Here is a 12,182-nt window from a genome sequence, read left to right as displayed (position 1 = left end):
TTCCTCATGTTCAGATGGAATCTCCTCTCTTGTAGTTTGAAGCCATTGTTCCGCGTCCTAGTCTCCAGGGAAGCAGAAAACAAGCTTACTCCCTCCTCCCTGTGGCTTCCTCTCACATATTTATACATGGCCCTCATCATATCTCCTCTCAGCCTTCTCTTCTTCAGGCTAAACATGCCCAGCTCCTTAAGCCGCTCCTCATAGGGCTTGTTCTCCAGACCTTTTATCATTTTAGTCACTCTCCTCTGGACACATTCCAGCTTGTCAATATCTCTCTTGAATTGTGGTGCCCAGAATTGGACACAATATTCCAGGTGTGGTCTAACCAAAGCAGGATAGAGGGGTAGCATCATTTCCCTGGACCTAGACACTATGCTCCTGTTGATGCTTTACTAGATTCAGTAGATGGCATCCTTAAGAAAAGAGTTTTATATCTTCTCTCCTTTCTTCTGCAGATAAAGGAAGAGCAAAGCCAGATACCTGGGTGGAAATGTTTCCTCTGGCATTTCAGCCGGTGACCCAAAAACATCTGTGGGCACCCTCCCATCATTGATGCCACCTGGAAAGCTGGGCAGCCTTGGAGCCCTCCCTACTCAAAATTAGTTTCACTGCCACAGACCTACGGAAATGGAGCTTTCATGTCCTCCCCTTGATCATTCAAATGAATGATATAAATGTAGCCAAAGTCAATTTATACAGGTCACAGAATCCTGCCTTTCTTGGCAGGGAATCTGGGTTCCCTGAGTGAAGATGTGTTGGTGTTTTTTTTCATCCCAAATATATTCAAAATATTTTTAGGCTAACTTTCAAGGCAAGCCTCCTTGCTGTGGTTTACGAGATAAAATTCTAATTTTAAATGTTTCAGTGCAAAGTACACACAGGCCTGGGTTTGCTTTGCAATCAAGCCCGGCGCATTTTAACTAAATTCAGCACCGGGATGTGTTTGCAACCCTGGAGCTGTGTGCTGCGAGGAGGAGTTTGTGCTCTTCGGCTGCTTTGGAAATGCCGTCTCTATTTGCACAAGATGCTGCTCGCGATGCAAAAAGCATCAACTTTCATAACACTCAGATTTTTCTAACAACGTCAGAAATGTAAATTGTACCCCCAAGGAGACATTGAGTTTGGGACCTACCTGAAAACCTCTATCCATAAGGAAACCCAACTGCTCTTAACATAGGGAGAAGGAGCTAGATCCAGAGGAAGTGGGATTTCTGGAAATCGTTCTTGGAAGGGTAAACAAAAGTAAAGTCATCTCTTCCAGCACATGCCTTAGTGAGCTGGTTTGCTTACAGTCTGAGAATTTCAGCACCAGGGTTCAATCAATCCTCCGGCTTTGCAAAGCTTTGTTTATTCAGCATGGTTTTTCAAGCTGTATGTTGATTGTAATAAGAAAAAGAAGCCAATGTAGGTCAGCAATAAAGAAATGGTTGATAATCACCAGCCCTTTTATGAAATCGAAAACAACCAGGCATGTCTGTCATTACACTCCAAACTTCTTCATTCTTTGGGGAAAAAGGCCTACAAGACAGAACGAAGAACCTGACTTCGAAATTTGACTCCCTCCCTATAGAATCATAGAATTATAGAATCCTAGAGTTGGAAGAGACCTCGTGGGCCATCCAGTCCAACCCCATTCTGCCAAGAAGCAGGAAAATCACATTCAAAGCACCCCCAACAGATGGCCATCCAGCCTCTGCTTAAAAGCATCCAAAGAAAAAGCCTCCACCACACTCTGGGGCAGAGAGTTCCACTGCTGAACAGCTCTCACAGTTAGGAAATTCTTCCTAATGTTCAGATGGAATATCCTTTCCTGTAAGTGGTTCTCAACTTGTGGATCCCCAGGTGTTTTGGGCAACAACTCCCGGAAATCCCAGCTGTTAGGATTTCTGGTAATTGAAGGCAAAAACAACTGGAGACCCACAGGTTGAGAACCACTAGTTTGAAGCTATTGTTCCATTGAGTCTTTGTCTCCAGGGCAGAAGAAAACAAGCTTGCTACCTCCTCCCCATGACTTCCCCTCACACCTTGATACATGGCCCTCATCATGTCTCCTCTCAGCCTTCTGTTCTGCAGACTAAACATGCCAAGCTCTTTAAGTGGATCCTCATAGGGTTTGTTCTCCAGACACTTGATCATTTTAGTCGCCTTCCTCTGGACACATTCCAGCTTGTCAATAACTTCCTTCATTTGCGGTGCCCAGAACTGGACACAGAGTGATTTCAGGTGTGTTCTGACCAAGGCAGAATAGAGGGGTAGCATGACTTCCCTGGATCTAGACACTATACTCCGATTTATATAGGCCAAAATCCCATTGGCTTTTTAAGCTGCTGCATGACATTTTTTGCTCATATTCACCTTCCTCCCCACGAGGACTCCAAGATCTTTTTCACACGTACTGCTCTCAAGCCAGGCATCGTCCCCCATTCTGTCTCTTTGCATTTCATTTTTTTCTGCCTAAGTGGAGTGACTTGCATTTGTCCCTGTTGAACTTCATTTTGTTAGTTTTGGACAATCATCTCTCTAATCTGTCAAGATCATTTTGAATTCTGCTCCTGTCTTCTGGAGTATTGGCTCTCCCTCCCAATTTGGTGTTGTCTGAAAACTTGATGATCATGCCTTCTATCCCTTCATCTAAGTCATTAATAAAGATATTGAACAGAACCGGGCCCAGGATGAAACCCTGCTGATGGCACTCCACTCGTGACTTCTTTCCAGGATGAAGAGGAAGCATTGGGGAGAATCACCCTCTGGGTTCATTCACTTAACCAATTTACAGATCCATCTAACTGTAGTTTTGCCTAGCCCACATTTGACTAATTTGTTTGCCAGAAGGTCAAAGAGGACCTTGTCAAAGGAAGGCTTTCCTGAAATCAAGATACGCTACATCCACTGCATTCTCTGCATCTACCCAGCTTGTAACTCTATTGAAAAAAGAGATCAGAAGAGTCTGGCATGACTTGTTTTTGATAAATCCACGTTGACAATTAGCGATGACCACATTCCTTTCTAAGTGTTTGCAAACCACTTCCTTAACAATCTCTTCCAGAACTTTGTCTGGTATGAATGTGAGGCTGACTGGATGGTATTTGTTCGGATCATCCTTTTTTTCCTTCTTGAAGATAGGGGCCACATTTGCCCTCCTCCAATCAGCTGGGACTTCTCCCATTTTCCAAGAACTCTCAAAGAAGATTGCCAGTGGTTCCAAAACAACTTCTGCTAGTTCCTTCAATACTTTTGGATGTAGCTGATCTGGCCCTGGGGACTTTAATTCGTTTAGAGCAGCCAGGTATTCCTGGATGACTTGTTTCCCTATTTGGGGTTGAATCTCCCCTAATCCTTCGTCCACTCCATGTGGCTGAGGTTGAGGATGGCTTTCTTTTTCTGAGAAGGGTGGACCTACATTGTAGAATTGGAGCCCCCAGTGGCACAATGGGTTAAATCCTTGTGCCAGCAGGACTAAAGACCAACAGGTCGGAGGTTCAAATCCAGGGAGAGTGTGGATGAGCTCCCTCTGTCAGCTCCAGCTCCCCATGCGAGGACATGAGAGAAACTTCCCACAAGGATGGTAAAACATTGAAAACATATGGGTGCCCCCTGGGCAACATGCTTGCAGATAGCCAATTCTTTCACACCAGAAGCGACTTGCAGTTTCTCAACTTGTTCCTGACAAAAAAAAAATGTGTAGAATTCATCCAGTTTGACACCACTTTTAAATGTCATGACTCTGTCCTATGGAATCATAGGAGCTGTCATTTTACTATGTCTTCATAGTACATGGTGCCTCACGCAGGAGGCATCATATACTACCGTTCTGTAATTTATAGTGCCTCCCAATGTATTGAACTGCTTTTCTTTTCTCCAAACTACTCACCATTTATATTGTTTTGTTCCAACAATGCTGCTGCTGCAGGATGTGATGAGATATTGGAATGATGGGTAATGTTTTTCAAGTCCAGGGATGAACAAGCAAGACTGTAGAACAATGGAGAGAACCAGGTGCTATCTTGCGATCTCCGTCCGCATGCATAAAATTGGAGCAAAGTACCTTAAAAATAGAACAAAATAAGGGTAAGGGAATCAAAATAATAGAGACTGGCTGGTAGTTAGTCACACTCAGGGTTAGCAAAGGTGCAATTGCGGGGGATCAGACTGAAAGAGACAAAGGAAGAGAGAAAGAGCGATGTAACAAGATAAGAAAGAATATAGAGTTGCTTCTTGACTCCTGCGGTAGAGTTTTTAAAAAAATCACATATGTTCTTACTGAGACAAGCTGTCTCCTTCTCTCCCTACCTTCAATTCCATTTGCAGAAGTGGGTTTAATAAAGTATTAGTTAAGAGGTTTCCCTCCTTCTCTTGTTATTTATCTAGTTTCCGTCAAGGACTTTTTAAGAAGGAATTCCCCGCAGGTGGTTCTTATGTGTTATCAAATGCCTGTGCTTCAATTAACAGCAACACCAGTAAGCCTGGCTGCCTTCCTTCCTTCCTTTGAGTGTGTTCAGGCTGCCCCCTGCTGGATGCAATCTCAGAGATATTATCATTGTTCTCACCACCACCACCATCATCATCATCCTCACCATCATCATTATCATCATCATCGCAATGCCGTCAAAAGGCCAGAACAAAGGATTGATACAACAATATGGTTTGGCTATTTCCTCCAAGGAGCCCCAATTGGTGGAGCTATTTAACCTCAACGGACTGAAAGCCAAAACCAAGGTTACAACAAGATCTGTTATAGAACTCCAGTATGCTGATGACAACGTCGTCTGTGCACATTCAGAAGAAGACCTACAAGCCGCTCTAAACACCTTCGCAGAAGCATACGAGAAACCGTGTCATTGAACATCAAGAAAACCAAAGTGATCTTCCAGCAGTCACCAGCCAATCCCTCTCCAATGCCAAAGATACAGCTTAATGGTGTAACATTAGAAAATGTCGACCATTTCTGCTACTTTGGCAACCACCTCTCCACCAAATTCAACACTGACACCAAAATACAATGCCGCCTGAGCTCTGCGAGTGCAGCATTTTTCCGAATGAAGCAGAGTGTTTGAGGACCGGAACATCCGTAGGGATACCAAGGTGCTTGTTTATAAAGCTATTGTCCTTCCAACCCTGCTATATGCCTGCGAAACATGGACTGTCTATAGACGTCACATGCAACTCCTGGAATGATTCCATCAGTGTTGCCTCCGAAAAATCCTGCAAATCTCTTGGGAAGACAAGTGGACAAATGTCAGCGTGCTGGAAGAACAAAGACCACCAGCATTGAAGTGTGGTCCTCCGCCATCAACTCCGCTGGACTGTCCACCTTGTCCAAATGCCTGATCACCGTATCCCAAAGCAGTTATTCTATTCCAAACTCAAGAATGGAAAATGGAATGTTGGAAGACAGGAAAAGAGATTTAAAGATGGGCTCAAAGTCAGCTTATAAACTGTAGCATAGACACTGAGAACTGGGAAGCCTGGCCCTTGAGCGTTCTAGCTGGAGGTCAGCAGTAACCAGCAGTGCTGTAGAATTTGAAGAGGCACGAATGGAAGGTGAAAAAGAGAAATGTGCCAGGAGGAAGGCACGTCAAGCCAACTCCAATCGGGACCGCCTTCCACCTGGAAACTGCTGCCCTCACTGCAGGAGAACATGAGGGTCAAGGATAGGACTCCATGGTCACCTACGTATCCCCCGCCCGGACACCACACTTGGAGTACAATCTTACTCAGACAATGAGGGATTGCCTAAGTAAGTAAATAATAATAATTATTATTATTATTATTATTATTATTATGAAAAAGAGAATTGTGCCAGGAGGAAGGCACGTCAAGCCAACCCCGACCGCGACCACCTTCCACCTGGAAACCAATGCCCTCACTGCGGGAGAAGATGCAGATCAAGAATCGGGCTCCACAGTCACCTATGGATCCACTGCACACCGCACACTCGTTGTCCAAGTAGGAGGACTATCCTACTTGGACAACGAGGGATCACCTAAGTAAGCAGTCAAAAGGCCAGTTTTCAAAGAACAAAGGACTGATACAACAATATGATTTGACTATTTCCTCCACCTCAATTGGTGGAGGTGGCCAATTTCAGGAGGAGGTGGCCAATTGCAACATCTATGGCAGGCATCCTCAGAGGTTGTGAGGTCTGTTAAAAACTAGGCAAGTGAGGTTTATATATCTGTGGAATGTCTAGGGTGAGAGAAAGAACTCTTGTCTGCTTAAAGGCAAGTGTGAATGTTGCAATTGGCCACCTTGATTAGCACTGAATGGCCTTGGAGCTTCAAAGCCTAGCTGTTTCCTGCCATTCACGCTTGCCTCAAATAGACAAGAGTTCTTTCTCCCACCCTGGACATTCCACACATATATCAACCTCACTCGCCTAGTTTCCATCTGCCATAGATGTGGGTGAAACGTCAAGAGAGAATGCTTCTGAAACATGGCCATACAGCCCAGAAAACTCACAGCAATCCAACATCAATAATAACAATAACAATAACAATAATAATAATAATTTTATTTGTTTATTTGTTATCCTCTTTTCCTCAAGGCTCTTATCAATATCCCATTTCCCACCCACTTTGTGGGTGCACCTACAGAATGAATGCAATTTGATACCACTTTCAATGCTATGGCTCCATTGCTATGGAACCATGAAAGCTGTTGTCCCACTAGTTCTTTAGCCTTCTTTGCCAAAAATGAAGCCAGACACATTTGCCACAAATGCGTCTGGTGGGGACGAGGGACAGGGCCTTCTCAGTGGTGGCCCCCCGCTTGTGGAATTTGCTCCCCAGAGAGATCAGATCGCCGTCTTCCCTCCTTACTTTTAGGAAAAAAACTAAAGTCATGGTTTTGGAGCCAGGCCTTTGGCTAGTGTGCACAGCAGCACTTTAGACACTGAACCCGAACCATAGGACTGTTATGACAATTGGAAACGGCTATGTGACTTTGTGATTATGCAACTATGTTATTATATGAGTATGTAATTTAATTAATGTTACTGTTTTAATTTGCTATGTATTTGATTTTACATTGTTGTTATTGATTTTGTGGCATTGAATTGTTGCCTGTGTTAGCCGCCCTGAGTCCCCCCTCAGGGGTGAGAAGGGAGGGGTAGAAATGGTGTAAATAAATAAATAAATAAATAAATTGTAGTTAAAGTACCATGGCAGTTAAAGTGGTGCCCAGCTGCATTAATTCTACAGTGCAGATGGACCCTTTCTTTATTGCTGGAATTTTCCCATGCCATGTAGGGTGCTATTGCCATTTTACTGCCCAATGCAGCACAAACATATTTAGGAGTTAAGAGTTGTAGTTGCTGGGATTTAAAGTTCACTTATAATCAAAGAGCATTCTGAACCCCACCAAAGATAGAATTGGATGAACTTCCCACACAGAACCCCCATGACCAACAGAAAGACAGTCAGAAAACACAGTATTTTCTGTTGGGTTAAACCACTGAGCTGCAGAACTTGTTGACCGAAAGATCACAGGTTCGAATCCGGGGAGTGGTCTATTTTCCCCCAAATCCACCAGTGTGTACATTTGGGCATATTGAGTATTTGTACCAAGATTGGTCCAGAACCATCATTGTTTGAGTCCAGAGTACTCTCTGTATGTAGGTGAACTACAACTCCAGAACTCAAGGTAAATGCCTACCAAATCCTTTTAGTGTTTTCTGTTGGTCATGGGAGTTCTGTGTGCCAAGTTTAGTTCAATACCACAGTTGGTAGAGTTCAGAATGCTCTTTGATTGTAGGTGAATTATAAATCCCAGCAACAACAACTCCCAAATGACAAAATCAGTGGTCCCTCCCCAACCCCACCAGTATTCAAATTTGGACGTATCGGGTATTTGTGCCAAATTTGGTCCAATGAATGAAAATATATCCTGCATATTAGATGTTCACCTGACAATTCATAACAGTAGTAAAATTACAGCAAAATAATTTTATGATTGGGGGTCATAACAAGATGAGGAACTGCGTCAAGGGGTCACGGAATTACTGTGCCGTAGTGCCTGGGGGCTATAACTCTTCGTGAAAGAGGCATGGACATGACATCTTTCCCCAGGGGATTGCTTCTTGCCCTCCTTTAGGGAAACTGGAACTCCCAAGGACCAAAACACTGTAGATAACTCAAAATAGGTTTTATTGTTCACAAAGAGTTATCCCTTTAAGGCAATAAGCTGGAAGTTTCAAAGGGGTAAAGGAAAATATACATTACAGTCTCTTGTTGTCTTGGGTCCAAGGAGTTTTGCAGCTGAGAAGCTTTTCCAGGTCCCGCTTTCTCAATAGCTGTGAATGCCAGAGCAATCCACAACCCCAGTCCAAATGGCCTATGTTTGAAAACACAAAGTCTTCTTCTGGTGCCAAAGAACTGGTTTGAAGGCGCTTGAGACTTCTCAATGTTGTCTAGGTCGGTCTGAACATGAAGCATAAGTCTCAAGGGTAAGAACCTCAGAATTGGTGCTGAGAGGTAATTTAATCAAGGGCTTTTAGAGCCAAGTCTCTCTCTCACGTCCATCTGATAGAAAGTTTGATGGTGGAATGGAAAAGGAAAGCACTCCCTTCTTTCAGGAAGAGGTGGAGCTAAACAATTGAGCTGAGGCAGCAATACAGGGTTAGTCAAAATGAATAGGCCAATTCGGGTACAATTAATTTTCTTATTGGCCTATTCATTTTGACTAACCCTGTATAACTGGTGCAAACAACATTGATTGACAGCTATAAATAACCAATCAATCCAGCTATACAAAGGCAGGGTAAAAAGGCGGGATTAAGCATGATACAACAGTTTAAATCTTGCAACTAACAGTTCTACATATAGGTGGCACCACTTGTGCTGCCACAATTATGAAGGTAGAGAACCACTGGTTTGGTATATGGATGAGAAAACATGGTCCCCTGGATGTTGGACTGCAACTCCCATCAGCCAAAACCGAGATATCCAGGGGAGGAGGAAAGATGCGATGAGCTCCAAAAGCTCCAGCAAAGGACGTGACTCCTCTTCATCATCACAATTACACTGGTGGAAATATCCCATGATGAATCGACTCAAACCACTTTTGTATAGGCATTTAACCGGAGGTTTCTTTGATACACATGGACCAAAAATGCGCCCACCTCTTTTAAGTCCTCCTTCCCCTCATTAATTTCTCAAAGAGCTGCACCAATAGAGGGACTTTTTTCCTCCCCATCCTTGATATATGCAAGTAATTCCCATCTGAGTTCTCCCAGCGCTCTGACAGGAGAATAGACCCCTATTAGGAAAGGTGGCAGCAAAAAACAACACAGTGATTAAATGCAAAATTGAAATTATAATGAAAATTGGGGCACTGAAAAGAAATTTAATTAAGTAAGCAACTGCAAATCAAACAGAAATGTATTCATTATTTAATCAAGTAGTGAAGTGCAAAATCTCTTCTAATCAGGGAAAGTCTCCGAGAGCAGATAAAGAAGGAGCGAGAGAGAGAAATCAAGGAACCAATTTAAAAGCAGGAGGAAAATCCCTCCCATCCTCAGGACAAAAGAGTGTTTGTCTGAGAAACAAAAGGTTAGCAGAGGGGTTTTGTGGATTGGGCTTCTGTTTGTTTGTTTTTTTACCCCAAAGACCATGTTGGCTGTGATTAAGGTAGCCTTGTAAGCCTCTCTGCAATTCTCAAAATGCAAATTGTAGAGTTCAGGTTGGCTATGTCATCATGAAAAATATACGTGAAAAATATTATTAGTATGCCTTGAACTGGAATATCTTGTAGGCAATATTTCCCTTCCTTCCTTCCTTCCTTCCTTCCTTCCTTCCTTCCTTCCTTCCTTCCTTCCTTCCTTCCTTCCTTTTCTTCCTCTTCCTCCTCACCATGTTTCAGATTTAGGGTTGCCAGCTTTTTCTAGATCTGCTCTAGTGTCTTCAACTCAAGTCTGCTGCCCTGGAGACTTGGACTTGGAGAAATGGGTTCAAATTACAGGAAGGGGGATTCCACTTGAACCTTAGGAAGAAGTTCCTGACTTTAAGAGCTGTTCAGCAGTGGAACTCACTGCCTCAGAGTGAGGTGGAGCTCCTTCTTTGGAGACTTTTAAATAGAGGCTGGATGGTCATCTGTTGGAAATGCTTTGATTGTGCTTTTCCTGCATGACAGGGCGTTGGAGTAGATGGCCAATGCGGTTCCTTTCCAACTTGCCACCTCATCACATTTACTAAATTTCATTGAGTGCTACACTTATAATCCTGGAAGCCACTGTTCTCATCACATTGATTTGGTTTCAAGTGTAGGATGGAGCATTCTTTGCATATGTTAAGCATGGGGGCCAGCATTCTTTTCAAATGTTTCAGGAGGTGGTGGGAAAGTGGATTTTTGGTAATGATCCAGATGTTTGGCCAATTCCCTAATGTGATGGCATTTATTGCTCCCATGTTTGAAATTAAATGTTGCCCCAATTTGTGGGGGAGCAAATTGTAGGAGGAGTCAAAAGTATCCTTGTTAGGGAAAGCATTACCTTTTGCTCACAGAGTTTTTACTTTGCCAGAACAATTTCTTTTAAATAATAATAATAATAGCCTTTCTGAGTCCTTTCCTTTCGTTCCCTGACATGTCTGTGCCTTCTGTTGCATGGGAAAGCCAGGAGAGAAGGGGGGTTGTTGTTGTTGTTGTTATGTCATGTCTCCATGCTGTGCAGTCCTGGGAGTCATGGTTTTCCAAGGTCATACCCTTCTCTTGGTGCATTTACAATATGGAATTAATGCTCTTGTACTCCACTTTAAATACCAGAGCTCCATACTAAGTGGTCCTGGGAGTTATAGTTTCCCAAGGTCTATACCCTTCTCTGGAAGCATCTGCACTGGAGAATAAATGCAGTCAGGACCCATTTAAAATACCATTATTATTATTATTATTATTATTATTATTATTATTATTATTATTATTACTACTACTACTACTACTACTACTACTATGCCATGTCTCCATGCTGTGCAGTCCTGCGAGTTGCAGTTTTCCAAGGTTCATACCCTTCTCTTGGTACATTTACAATATGGAATGAATGCTCTTGAACCCCCACTTTAAATACCATAGCTCTATGCTATGTGGTCCTGAGAGTTATAGTTTCCCAAAGTCCATACCCTTCTCTGGATGCATCTGGAGAATAAATGTAGTCGGGACCAATTTTAAATGTCATTATTATTATTATTATTATTATCATTATTATTATTAGTAGTAGTAGTAGTAATAGTAGTAGTAGTAGTAGTAGTAGTATTAGAAACACAACAGATGACCTCACAGCAAACAAGATGACTCTGCTGACTGTTGTATGAGATCACATGTCGCACACTTCCCAAGTGACTAGGACTATGTGATGTATCAGCAAATAATGCATGCAGATCCTAGTAAGGTGGCCAATTGCAGCTGGCAGATAGTCATTTTGTCAGCACCAATTGTGCTTACGTGCAGGCCAAGGTCTTTAGGCACTGCACCCAGTGTGCCGATCATCACTGGACCACCTTGACTGGCTTGTGCCAGAGTCTTTGCAGTTTGATCTTTAAATCCTTATATCGTGTCAACTTTTCCAGTTGTTTCTCTTCAATCCTGCTGTCACCTGGGATTGCAACATCCACGATCCAAACTTTGTTTTTCAACACAATATTATTATTATTATTATTATTATTATTATTATTATTATTACACCATGTCTCCATGCATACAGCAGATGTGTTTGGAAAGACTGAGTGTGCTCCGAACTTCTCAGATCTCACCTAGAATATTGCATTAGAAGGGATTTCAAAGAGATAAGGTTTTTTTTTTTTCCAACAAAGGGCAGGGAGAGGAATGGTGGGTGTGGCCAAATCTCTGCAGTGTAAAGGCAAACTGCAGTGAAAGAATATGGAAAGAAAACTGAGACATTTAACTGTGTGATGAAGGTAGAGGAAACATCCATTCCATTAAAAAACGGAGTAAGACTGAGCTCTTCTCTGCCAGACACTTCCCTGCCTCAATGTGATGAAGTCCCTCAACTCTATAATTCTGCGACACCACTTGGCTAAATCTATGGAATCTTTGGATTTGTAGTTTGATGACACACCAACCCCCGGTGGCGCAGTGGGTTAAACTGCTGACCTACTGAGCTTGTTGACCAAAAGGTCGCAGGTTCAAATCCGGGGAGCGGTGTGAGCTTCCGCTGTCAGCCTCAGCTTCTGCCA

The sequence above is a fragment of the Anolis sagrei genome, chromosome 6 (assembly GCF_037176765.1).
Source record: "Anolis sagrei isolate rAnoSag1 chromosome 6, rAnoSag1.mat, whole genome shotgun sequence".
Lineage (NCBI taxonomy): Eukaryota > Metazoa > Chordata > Lepidosauria > Squamata > Dactyloidae > Anolis > Anolis sagrei.
The sequence above is the reverse complement of the archived record's forward strand: the minus strand, read 5'-3'. Positions refer to the sequence as shown.